The sequence below is a fragment of the Crassostrea angulata genome, chromosome 2, assembly GCF_025612915.1.
Source record: "Crassostrea angulata isolate pt1a10 chromosome 2, ASM2561291v2, whole genome shotgun sequence".
Lineage (NCBI taxonomy): Eukaryota > Metazoa > Mollusca > Bivalvia > Ostreida > Ostreidae > Magallana > Magallana angulata.
In genome coordinates, this window is record NC_069112.1 from 66,468,136 (window position 1) to 66,480,742 (window position 12,607).

The 12,607-nt window shown below is 30.6% G+C and overlaps 1 long non-coding RNA gene and 1 pseudogene across 1 annotated transcript; one reads left to right on the forward strand and one right to left on the reverse strand.

The window, feature by feature from the left end:
- Positions 1–244: 244 nt before the first annotated feature.
- On the reverse strand, positions 245–9,438 carry LOC128172829 (uncharacterized). The gene is made up of 3 exons (XR_008242337.1): positions 9,087–9,438; positions 4,341–4,510; positions 245–719 (listed from the first exon to the last, which is right to left on the reverse strand). It is a non-coding gene; the product is annotated as an uncharacterized LOC128172829 (long non-coding RNA).
- Positions 9,439–9,576: 138 nt separating this feature from the next.
- Positions 9,577–10,455, forward strand: LOC128174747 (uncharacterized; annotated as a pseudogene).
- Positions 10,456–12,607: the final 2,152 nt, after the last annotated feature.

The following is a 12,607-nucleotide window of genomic DNA, read 5'->3' on the forward strand; positions in this document are numbered from 1 at the left end:
TTACTAGGTGTTTGTATTATGGCCCCAGGAGACTACAATATATATATATATATATATATATATATATATATATATATATATATATATATATATATATATATATATATATATAAGTAAAAGGAGTCAAAGAAAAAAATCTGTTCATATGCCCTTTATGACAATAACTGTAAACAAAGAATGAAAAAATCATCTTTATGATACAGTGTACCATACACATGCTTTCAAGATCCAACCTAGATAAAGCAATACAGAATACCTATACACATATCAATTCTGATTATATCAATGTCATTACATCAGCTATATATGTATACTTTATTAAAAAAAGTCATATACATGTATTTATACATGTACATGCATATGCATTAAGAACAACTGAGATGAATTGAATATATCTAAACACTGTAATTTTTCCTTTACTATAGGATCATAAAATTCTAAACTGTCTGACTTATACTTGTTAAATAATGCTAAAATAGTATACTAGTTTATATTTGGCTATTGTGTTGACAAAGCTAATCAATCAAGTGTGTAAATTCAATCAGATTTAATATGTCTTCCCAGTCATCAAGAAGTCTTGTAAATTTTCTTCATAAAGATAATTTTAGTAATTAGGTAGGAGTCCTATACATGTAGCTTGGTGCTGACCCTGGACTGTGGCAAAACTGAGACAGTGGGCCAATGTCGCCTACCAACATTGTTGCTTAGAAAACCGGTACCTAGAACATAAAAAAATTACAAAAATCAATATTATAATCAATCAGTATTTCACAAACATATTGCATTATTGTACATGCATTTAATAGTTCTTAAAATGTTATTTTTATGTACTAAGTGGTACATGTACATGAAAGACAGTACACTTAAATTTGCTTTATAACATGTTATATATATACAAGTAAATATAAGACTATATGTATATACCAAGCTGCATACAAATCAGTACAGAACTGCCAACTTTTAAAATAGCTAGAGGTATAAGCAGCCTCTTTCATAAAAAAGCTGTACACTTGTACATGTAGTATTTACTCTACATCCGATGTAAATCAAGACTTAAGGTGGTATGGGACACTTTCATGTTGTGATGTACTTTTTATATAGTTTTTTCCCAAATTGCCACCTAACAGCATAGCGTAGTGGGCGGTTAGATGGTTAACTTTTTTAAAACATATATTTTGGTTAAATATCATAAAATTTGAAAATTCTAAACCGGTGAAAGTATTATAATTATATACTTTTAATACTGACAGATGTCCAATAACACCGTAAGGTGGTATGGGACACCTCCTTTAATCTGGCATATTTCTGATCAAAATGAACAATAAATTAAGTAAGATTCTTCCCCCCCGAAATTGTTATCTAACAGCATAGTGCAATTAGTTAGAGCATTAACTACTAACCTGTAAGTCATGAGTTCAAATCTTTCTGTGGCTTTTAAATTTTAAACATTTCCAAAATTTTAAAAAATTGTTTTCTGGTTAAATATTGTGAAATATTATTTATCATAAGGTTGTCATAAATTTTGTTGTGAATGAATAAGAATGCAGAGGCTATAGTTGACTGCTGTGGATTGTATGATACACTTTTTGTGCATTTCTACATGTGAAATCAATAAAAATCATGCATAATAAATATTGATAATATCATCAGTATCAACAACAGCGTCTGTGTAAAGGAAATCAGTGGTTTTATTATTGTCACAATATATTTCACTTAATAATATATGATTCTATTATAAGTTTGTAACTATTAATACATTAAATCCATGAGAACTATCAAAAGGAATGCAGATCGTGACGTTTAAAAGTTAACTATGACATCATATCGTATGAAGTACATACAAGTGACTTCAGGTACGTAGCTCGCAGGTTTACTGCTTGTGAGAAAGCCTTCCCTAAAAATTTGTCTGCATGATCCATTGGTTTCATAATTTTTAATTTCTAAAATTTATCTAAGATTTGCCTGCATGGTTATAATGTTTCAAACACAGTGTCCGTGATAAAATCAAGCAATGTCATTTCAATGAAATATATAGTAAATTGCATATCTTAAACAGAAAACACATTTCAGAACTACGATTCAAACTTTTAAACGGTTTAGACAAACTTAATTTTTCTCAACCCAACAACAGAAGAGATAATGTTGAATCAATTCATAAACAATAATCAATATGTGATCTCGGCCAATTTTTTGCAAAACAACTTCAAAGATTGAAAAGATTTCGCAAAACCCTATATTATCATCATAACGTAAGCCCGAAGTCATCATTTTCTTACGTCCGAGAACCAAAAAATAAAAATGAGTTGATTGAAAAGACTAACTTATTTACTCATCATCAGAACATATAAATACTAATTGGACATTACTATGATTTTATTGAATGCACATATGCAATTATATATGATGTAAGGTTGTGAAGAGAAGAACAAATCAACAATGGCTATTTTTCTTTTCATAATACTCCGAGTCAATAAATGCAAAATTAATTACCATACAACTCTTGTCATAATCAGTTTGTAATCGCATACATTAATTAGCTAAAGCCAAATAAATTTTAATAGAACCTCTAGTTAGATCAGTGGTTGAAAATACAGAAGTTATACTTGTAAAAGAAGCGAAGCTTATGCATATGATTCAATTTATTTTCTTGTCTATAAAATATGATTTTAAATAGAAGAGTTATACCTTATTAAACAAAATGTAACAATGTATGTCACCTCTTTAAATTGTTAGCATGTGATAATTATAAATGTTTATATGAACTACATGAAAGCTTTTTGAGATATTTCCTTTTATGTTTTTAAGGATCATTTGTCATTTAAAAAAAAAAATGTATGGGTTTGCTATGACCGATTGATGGTCAACACTTTACGTTAAATTCTATTGTGACATCAGCAAACCCGAGAGCTACGTTAAATCCGGAAGCCTTAACATACCTGCGTTTATAGTCCCCTATCTGTTTTTGTACATGTCAGTCATATTCTCTCTCTCTCTCTCTCTCTCTCTCTCTCTCTCTCTCTCTCTCTCTCTTGGGAATTATGTTAGGAAGCAGCATTTCAAATTTTGGACAATATGTGGATTTCATAGCATTGATAATTAAACATACATGTACATACACAACTGATGTTAAACCAAGCTGTTCTGTGATTGGTTGAGCATTTAAGCTGATAACAATTTTTTATTTTAACAGGTTGTTTTCTTCTGTCAAATACTTATATTATACATGCAATGCTTATAGTTTGATTGCTCAAAATCATCAATTTATCATCAATCATTCAATAAATAATCACATTATAAAAAAGGTGCATGTGTTTATCAAAATTCAGCTTTGTATATTTTGCTAATACAGTTAAACTTCTGTATGTCAAACACTGATATTTCAAATACAATGGATATGTCGAAGTAATTTTTAAGTCCCAACCACTTTTTGAAGTATTTCACCCTCGATATCTCAAATACTCGGATATCTAGAACTATCTAAACAGTCCCATCTAGTTTGAGATAACGAAGTTTGACTGTTACAGTAATTAAATTTAATGCATTAATGTGATTAATTTTAAGAATAATTTAACAAAATGACATGTTTATTATTTTACTCTGAAAAGCTATTTTATCCATTTATGCATATTCCCTATCTTACTTTATTATCAATCTATTTTTTCCTCTCACTTCCAATTCAAATTGTTTATTTTGAAAAAAAAATCAATGTTGGGGACAGGTAGTGTACAAAAGATTGCCACATTTTAAATGAGTTTGAAAAAAAAAATTATAGTTAAGATTAGTTTTGATTTTTAATTATTTTATATAAATACCAAATCTTAGAGTTCTTTTAAAATTTACAAAAGTACATGTCATAGCAAACAAAACTTGCAGGGTTCACTTGGGTGCACTCAAATAAGGCTGATCTAGCTGATAAAAATTAACAAGTACTTTATTAAAGTTTTTTTTTTTTTTTGGGGGGGGGGGGGGGCATCAAAAATATGAAAACTAATTAAAATGTTGCATGCTGAGAAATTCAAAATTCCTTAATCAGTCTGTTTGTAATTGAAATGCTAGTTATAGGTAACTGGTTGAAAATTACTTTCAAAGTGTTTACATAAACCTGCTATACAAATTGAAATGCTTTGAAGCTCTCTGATTGGAAGCTAACGAGAGAGAGAGAGAGAGAGAGAGAGAGAGAGAGAGAGAGAGAGAGAGGGGGGGAGCCATTAATGGACAGACAGACATACAAACTGAGAGAGTAAGACTACATATTGCTTTACCGGTACTTACATATAATATATGTCTATTAATACTCTAATCAAAACTTTGTTTTAATCTATTTCTGGAAATTGACTTACCAGCTCAAGATAGGTTTAGTCCATTGATACACATATTCGCTTCTGTCCAGACTCTTAATTTTTATTCTGCATTAGACCTCTGGAGATAAATCCCATGAAAATCTCTATTCTTTGTCCAAGTATGTGGGTATTAAGATCCATCTTTGGGCAAATATCACATACTGATGAATCTGTTCAAATAAATAAATGGATACATGTCAACATTGAAACTTTTTCCCTTACCATTTAATTAAATTTTTAAAAAAATAATTAAATTAAAACAGATTTTTTGTGTAATTCCTATTTCAAACATATTTGAAACATTAACTTCAAAATAAATGTGTAAGTAATTAACTTATATTGAAGTATTTTTCAGAATGTCTTATTTTGTAGTACCGGGTATATGTTATACAGATTTTGAGGGTAGAATTCTAAAAATGTAAAATGCAGGTAAAGGTAATAAATGATTTATATGTCTTAGGGATGTTCATTTTACTCGGTTGGCTTAGTTGATTCATTGGAGCAATTAAGTCGAGCAATGGTTAAGTACTCGTATATTTATTTGAAACTGTGTGGGCTCTTTTCAAATCAAATAATGCTACTTATATAATAAGTAGACTCCGGCTCGTGCACTATCTATCAAACCCTGATTACTCTTTAGGCAAAGTATATACATGCACAACACAATACTTATATTGTTATTATTATGCCGACTGTTAAATGTACCGACGTGCTTTGCTATAAGTAGCTGTGACGTTTGAGTGTTGACTAGTCCCTAAAAATAATCACCGGAAAAGTAAGCGTTTGTTTTTTCAAATTAATCAATTGATTTGATTGTTTATTTAATCAACAAGTTGTTGTACAATTAATGTTTATTTAATCAACAAGTTGTTGTACAATTAAAAGTCAACCAAGGTTAATATGTTCTTTTCAAGAAATGAGAGCAGTTGACCTTAGTAAAAAAAACTCGAAATGTTTAGCAGACGAAATCTCATTGAATTTTTTTCTTATACATTCATTATCAAGCGTCATCTAAAAAAGCGTTTTTGGGATCCCTATGTAGAATTTCTTTGACAAATGTTCAATCAATTTGTTCAAAAGTTTATCAGAAACTTTAACTATAAAATTACTGTCAATAATGAAGTGTTTTTAGAAAGATTAACAATTTTAATTGCTTGATGTCAGTCGTATATATCTACGTTTTATATATATAGACACCGTCCATTCATTATCGGCTAATATAGCGTGGCGGTGATGCGTTGGACTTCAAGCTGGAATGATTGCAGCGTTGTGTTTCGAAATCTGCTGTCGCGCTTGAAAATTTTTCATTGAAAACATTTGTCGTGCTATGGAACGCCATAATGCACCTAAAGTTTAATGCTATAAGGCAGCGATGGCGTTCAATACCGTACTCTATTTTGGAATAGTATGTTGACGCTGTATAAATCTTTTGTATACTAAGCGAAAATAAATGTCATATATATATAGCGACAAACTGACAGGAGGCGTAATATATGTCACATACAGTAACACCATGTAATAAACTCAAAAGCATTAATTATAAAAACTCTGCTTATTCGCAGATTCGCATCGGATGCATGATTTCAAATAAGTTGAAAAGTTATTGTTATGAAAATATTCATTAGCAAATGTCATAGCTCTTTATACCTTTTTTTAAATCTGATGCTTATACATAATTGAGGTCTGTCCATATCATCTTAGGCAAATCAAATGTTACCTGTTTCATGTTATGTCATTGTCCCATGCCAATCAAAGATTATAATTATTAAAAAAACAAATGCCTTGAGATGACATCTTCTCAAGTCAAGGATTTGTGATCCAGTCTCTACTCCTTTTCACAAGGCAATGGTTTATCATAAATCCTTGGCTTGCGAAGATGTGAGATGAATATACTGATATGATTAATACATTAATTATACTAAAATGATTATACAATTATCTAATCCAATGCATAACTGATTTGGAGTGCTCCTTATTCTACTAGTACTGACTGATTTTATTTGACTGGAAGAGGGAAGATATTTGTTATGCTACGACATACTGGTATGTCAGTGACACTGCATGTTTAGATTTATTTCTCTGATATCGGCAAATACATGTATACTGGCGTGCAACCAGTTCTCATCGAGTATCATTTCTTGCCATTACATTGTGATGTCCTTTATCAACATATAAAATCATATACGAAAAATAACATCACAATGTACTGGCAAGAACTGGTTGCACGTCAGTAGAGTTTTTAAAAAATTTCACAAGTTATTTCTGTAAAGATAGTGAAAAGTATTATTTATTTATTTATTTATCAATTATATGTAAAGATGCATGAAATTATTTCCTAAATGTCCTAAAAGGTACATGTAAAATATATCACAACTTATAGGATCAGGATGAAAAATACTGAGCAGTATCTGCGACAGTGCTTGTTTTAATAATCAACAAAAGATGCATCTTTCCACAGATTGGATTTTCAAGAACACCTGCGTGTATAAACAAACTATTAACTGAATAAATTAAAGACTAAATTACATTTAATTATCGGGCCTAGCATGATTTACACGTATATTAAACATACAAAAGTAGCATCTTGTCAACATGGTCAAGATTACATAAGAATTATATCCTTTGAGTTCCACAACAAAGTGACAGCTTGTGGAGAAAATTCGAACAATTAACAATAACAGCTGTAGGCAATTTTGTCAACGTGTTGTACATTTATAAACACGAACGACCCCCTTATAATAGGAATCATGTACTCACCACTGAAAAACAACTGTCTCAGACTCTTAATTTGATATATGATCTCCGAACACATGACTTCCTTCGAAAATATAGGTTTTACGGTGTCTTGACCAATGGCTGATTCGCCCCGGGTCATTTTGTCCTAACTATTTTGATGTATACTTACTTGTACATTATCGCGGTGGTATCAGTTTCGTGATGTGATTTATTCATATACGCTCAGAATTTCGTTTTACATCTTACCTTTTTCTAAGAGTGCATGGAAGAATTGTACATGTACACAGAGGCATAATATTATGTTAGTTATGTCTCTATTCAGAGCGAATATGATATTTATTCCATAAAATTAAACACTAGATGAGGAAAATAGCTTCTGTTCTCATATTTTGCAATTTTAGTGCTGTTTAGAAGTAAAGTTGAGATAAAACTTGGTATATTGTTACACAACATTGCATTTGATGTTTATAATTTATATACAAGTACAATGTATATGTGTATATATATCTATTTAAATTTTTTGTTCCGTTTTAAATTTTGTTTAATTTACAAAGTAAACTTGTAGTCAAACAACAAGAAAGTAAAACTTAGTATGACATGTCCAGATGTAGTTAATTACATGTAAATCTGGCATGTATGTACATGTGTTAGCATATATATCTCTATGAATAAACCTACACATATCAATTTGACCGTGTTTACTATAACTTTGTTCTAGAGCTTCTTTAAAATTTTGTTTTTATATTAAAGCAATACAGCTTCTGCCTTCTTCAAAAATATGATTAATGAAATGCTAAAATTTAAATTCTTATCATTATTTGTGTTTTAACAACAACAACTTCAGCCCCACCCCACTCCCAAAAAAAAAAAAATACTATTTACTATATGAACTACATTATTCAAAGATAAAGCTGATGAATTGTTATGAATGACGTGGAGATACATGTACAAATTTGGTGTTACATGTTTCCACAGCATGTATATGATTTATAATCAGCGAGACTTAGAGTCAGAGTGAGTGAATCCATTGCTTCAAAATGATTATATTAAATAACAACATTGTCTTGTTTGTATCTGTCTCATGTTTATATCATTGTTTATTTTTCATATTCTATAATTGTCTGATCTTTGAACACGTTCACCAAAACTTCTTTTGACCAATAAACAAGCACATTGTATTGTAACAAAAATAGTTAGTAGCAAATTCACAAGGGACGAAAGCACCCGTTACCTATTTTGAAAGTACTCTATCGATTTTCATCCATTGTTTAAAAAAATATCTACATTGCTCATTTTCTTCAAGAACTAGACATATAGTAAAGCGGTGTTCATAAAAGAAAACACAAATGCAAAATAGAATAATTATTACATTACTTCAATAGAATGGTTTTGCTGTATAGGTTGACCAGGCAAAATCACCGTACACTTACACTTTATATTGAAGCATAGTTTTACGAGAATAATCCTGTAACTCATTGTTAAAACATACCTAGTATATATTTTCCTAATTTAATTTTTTCTCCTTACTTTCAGACCGTAGAAAGTTTCCATTGGAAACCGAAGAAGTTAATCATATGAATATAAACAAATGAGTCTAGATCTAGTGTTATACATGTATTTATATATATATTTTTATCTTTCGCCTTGGTCTTATATAATCCCCATTTTTTTCAATGTTTATATATCTAAATGTAGATAATTATTAACATCGTCTAAATAAACAAACACGATATAATGAAAGCACATTATCGATATTACAATATAAGTAAAGTCGTTGTTTTAAGCAAGTGGGAATAAATGATGAAGATTTTAGTACAAAAGTTATCTATTATAAATGTTTTACAATGTAAATATTTTGTTAATAGATAGAATCTATCCAGCTCGTAGTTTAGAAAAGGAAATGCATTCGTGATTTGTTGTTAAAACGACTTTAGAAGCGATACACGTGTATCATTAATTGATTTCTTAAAGCCATCATTCGAAACTAAATCATAGAATTCAAAAACTTACCTTTAAACAGCACTGTGACATCAAATATTCAAGGAAGAGGTCACTTGTAAGTCACAACATATTTCACTTCCGCCATTATAAACAACATCCGATATGACATTTGCGCATGCGCAGATTTTTCTGTGTAAAGGGGGAAAATGGAGCATAAAATTTCACACACACTGTGTAAAAAAAATTAGGAAATTGGTGTCAAAGAAACACTCATATTTTTTTTATTTTTTCTGATGAAATTTAGTGAGAGGAACACGAAAATGACGTTATTTCAACTGAACACCTGAGTTCGGGTGTCCATTTGATTTTCAGGTGATAAGTTGATTGGTGTGTAAACTTGGTATTCGGCCAACTTCACAGGGCTTACAAACACACACACACACACACATATATATATATATATATATATATATATATATATATATTGTAGATTATGGACACAAACTTTTCTCTCTCTGAGGCAGAGGAGGCCCTCCGCAATAGCTTTACAAACCCACCCATGCTGAGCATGGAGGACACCGCCTCGATATCAAATGGGATACGAATAGCACTCTCTCCAGTTGCCATAACGACTGTAATTGCATTACATTTTTTTTTGCTGTTTATAAGACTTATAATATTGCATTTCATTATTAAACGTAAACCTTTGTGCATCCTCAGGTGGGAGAGGCGTCAACAACATCCTACGGGGCTCAGCGGAGAGAGCTCCGTCTCTCCTATGAGAAACGGACGTGTGTCTTAACGTTATGGGGAGACAAGGCCATCAATTTTAGCCTCAGAAACTCTACACAATAAAATGCATCGTCCCCACACACGAATTTAACCATCAACGCTGTTACAATTCCACACCGGACACCACCTTTGAAGTAATTCAAATTTTGAATGTTACTACTGTTATAAACAGTTAATATTTAATCAGGAAAGTTAATTCTAAATATACATGACCTTTTTGATTCACAATTCATTATCTAAGAATTCTGTGTCTAAAAAAAATCAGTCGAAAATAAAATCGAAGACAACTTAAATAGTATTTATTGAAAACTAGCTGGCACGCTAATGAATAAACCCTTAGTATTTGTTTCAACTGTTTACATGCAGTATTTATAGCATTCTTTGAGATTATAAGATTTCTCTTTGATTTGTCATTATGTTTGGTAGGTTTATAATACATTAATCTGTATATTTAAACAAATGTATATATCTAACATCTTATTCATTATTTCTCCCATGAAAACTCATTAATATTTTTTAATCATTTTATTTCAACATGATATTTTTAATAATATTCAACATGATTTACTTCCTTTAGATCATTGAAGAAGCCCTCGAAGTTCAGGACTTCGAAGGAGTGGTAGAGAGCGTATCTTTTGAAAGGTAATGAATTATAAATAAGAAAAGATGATCATATCCTAAGACATTAACCGTTCCTAAAAAATATTACCGTCAATTAGATTGTAAATCATTTTATGTTTGAAACTTTTAAACAACCATTTGAAGAACCTTAAACCTTATAATCCGAATGATTCTTGATACGACTTAACAAAGCCTTGAGTTTAATATTTTTCCGAAAATAAAATTTCAGTCAAATCACTTTTTTTGCAACTAAAATAAATCAGTATATAAAAACTGAATTAATGGAAAAATGGAAGACAATTAAGTTCTTGATGTTAAATTAAAGGAACAAGAAAGTAAATTATGAAAAATCAATAATCAAGTACTCAATAGTTAAACAAACAAACTCTCAAACTAGTGTCACTGGTGACAATAAGGATTTAATTACGAGCAGGCTTAATTATGAGGCGATAATCACTGATGTATATACATTCCCTTCCAATGATCATGAACGCTGAAATTACCAACAAAATTCAAAGGTGAAATTTTATCAATTCATAAACACCTCAAAATCACACTGAGATTTTATTCATCAATTTTGCAATCTATTAGATATGAAATATGATAGTTATTATGGATGGACCGGCTATCTTGAAAGCTACAAATGGTGTATTTGAACTAAAAAAAATGCTTAAGACTACATTATATATTATATACACATGAATAAATGTATTAACAGGAAATTTTCATTTGGGCGAAATGTCTAATACATGGGAGGATGTGTCAATAAATTTGGGCCGACCTGTCACGGTTGAGGTTCAACTTCCATGGACCGAGGTGTCTTTGTTTTTAGATGTCTCTGTAGGACATCGCAATTTTAACGATAGAACATTTATCTAACACAATCTGTGGTATATCATTGTTTGTGAATACACTAAGTGCTAACAATAGTCAAAAGACCTTAATTTGTATTTTGTAACTAATTCTTTTTTTAACACATAAACTCTGGTATTGTTTGCTTAAATACAGTATTTGGCCATAAATGAGTTTGCAATATCACCGACGTTTTCTTTGCAGCTTTGTAGCATGTAGATAAGCAGAACCAAATGAATTTGAATTTGATATACCGGAAAATTATGCTCGTCATGCATACCATATTAAAGCTTTTCTTGTAGATATACGGCATAATAAAGCTTGAAGAGGTAAACCGTTGTACGGTTTCTTTATTCATGACATTAGGGGGTCGCATAGTAAACGTTTAATCGAATTGCTACATGTAACTCAGTCAGAATTAAAAGTTCCTGATTCGAAATTATGAATATACCGAGCCCGATGTGTATATATTCCCAGCGACAATGAAATAAACTGAGTTTATGTTTCAAATTTTTCTAAATTTCTAAATTATATTTCTTGTCGTTTTTTATTTAAATATCCGCCCGATGTTTACAAGAAATATGAGAAGAAATACATTATTTGGTCAATAGAAACTTTACAATCCTTGGTACCGTAGTTTCACTCTGCTTTGTACAATACTGAGTTTTTGTATTAAATAAATTGACTCTTTTATTACATCTGACTGTTAATATTTATTATTAATAATTAAACACAGTTTTAGCTTCTTAAAACACTGAATATGTTTTCATTAAACAGTATCAAAGCGAAAATTTAATCGCAATGGAAATATATAATTTCACTACGATAAAAACCTGTAATTAATGAGTTATTTAAATAATAGATCGTAATTATGAGCTTCTGACAAGAGGTGATTTTAGCCGATCTCCTGACAAGGATTTGACCAAGGTCATATTCGATAAGAAAAGAAAAAAAATCAACACCCTCCTGAAGAGTCAACTTGGTCATCAATCCGTGGTCTTCAAAGACATTAAGTATCCACGGGATTTCCATGGCGATTTAGTGCATTTGGGAACGGTCGGATTAGATAGTGCATCGGGAATGAAGAGATACTTTTATCGAGTCCGGCGTTTGTTTGTTTCCTTTCGACTTTAGCATGAATAGAAATGTACGTACTTGCGAGTTTCATAAAGGAAATGGAATCCCCACAACGGCATTATAAACTCATCTGACCACAGGTGCTTGTGGACTGGACCGTGCACTACCCCCCCCCCCCTTTTTTTATATTTTTTTTTCAAAATTTTTTTTTATTTCTTTTATTAATTATCATTAACAACCCCTTATAT